The 1,293-nt window shown below is 47.8% G+C and overlaps 1 non-coding gene across 1 annotated transcript; it reads left to right on the top strand.

Annotated features, from left to right (window-relative positions):
- The first annotated feature begins 1,002 nt into the window (after positions 1-1,002).
- Positions 1,003-1,075, top strand: TRNAK-CUU (transfer RNA lysine (anticodon CUU)). The gene has a single exon. It is a non-coding gene; the product is annotated as a tRNA-Lys (tRNA).
- Positions 1,076-1,293: the final 218 nt, after the last annotated feature.

Below are 1,293 nucleotides of genomic sequence, written 5' to 3'. Positions count from 1 at the left end.
TTCAGCTGTTAACCGAAAGGTTGGTGGTTCGAGCCCACCCGGGAGAGGTGTTGTGGGGTCTCAGATGTTACGTAAAAAGTCAGTGTTTTTCCACAATACCTGACGAACATTTAATTTTTGGGCTTCCTTTGCGCAATGGTTTGCGCGTTCGGCTGTTAACCAATAGGTTTGTGGTTCGAGCCCACCCAGGATAGGTGTTGTGGGGTCTCAGATCTACCGTGAAAAGTCATAAGTTTTCCACAATACCTGACAACCATTTAATTTCTGAGCTTCCGTGGCGCAATGGTTAGCGCGTTCAGCTGTTAACCGAAAGGTTGTTGGTTCGAGCCCACCCGGAAGAGATGTTGTGGGGTCCCAGATGTAGCGTGAAAAGTCATAACTTTTCCACAATACCTGAAAAACATTTAATTTCTGAGTTTACGTGGCTCAATGGGTAGGGCGTTCGTCTGTTAACGTATAGGTTGGTGGTTCGAGCCCACCCGGGAGAGATGTTGTGGGGTCTCAGATCTAGCGTGAAAATCATAGCTTTTCCACAATACCTGACAACTATTTAATTTCTGAGCTTCCGTGGCCCAATGGTAGGCGCGTTCGGCTGTTAACCAATAGGTTGGTGCTTCGAGCCCACCCGGGAGAGGTGTTGTGGGGTCTCAGATGTAGCGTGAAAAGTTATAACTTTTCCACAATACCTGAAAAACATATCATTTCCGAGTTTCCGTGGCTCAATGGTTAGCGCGTTCGGCTGTAAACCAACAGGTTGGTGGTTCGAGCCCACCCGGGAGCGGTGTTTTGGGATCTCAAATGTAACGTAAAAAGCCAAAGTTTTTCCACAATACCTGTCGACCATTTAATTTTTGGGCTTCCGTGGCGCAATGGTTAGCGCGTTCGGCTGTTAACCGAAAGGTTGGTGGTACGAGCCCATCCGGGAGCGGTGTTGTGAGGTCTCTGATGTAACGTAAAAAGTCAGAGTTTTTCCACAATACCTGACGAACATTTAATTTTTGGGCTTCCGTGGCGCAATGGTTAGCGCGTTCGGCTCTTAACCAACAGGTTGGTGGTTCGAGCCCACCCGGGAGAGGTGTTGTGGGGTCTCAGATGTAGCGTGAAAAGTCATAACATTTCCACAATACCTGACAACCATTTAATTTCTGAGCTTCCGTGGCTCAATGGTTAGCGCGTTCGGCTGTTAACCAATAGGTTGGTGGTTCGAGCCCACCCGGGAGAGGTGTTGTGGGGTCTCAGATGTAGCGTAAAAAGTCAAAACTTTTCCACAATACGTGACAATCATTTAATTTC

The sequence above is a fragment of the Phalangium opilio genome, unplaced genomic scaffold, assembly GCF_054372755.1.
Source record: "Phalangium opilio isolate 3A_F unplaced genomic scaffold, DU_Popi_V2 ptg001170l_1, whole genome shotgun sequence".
Lineage (NCBI taxonomy): Eukaryota > Metazoa > Arthropoda > Arachnida > Opiliones > Phalangiidae > Phalangium > Phalangium opilio.
This window is presented reverse-complemented; position numbering and strand designations above follow the sequence as displayed.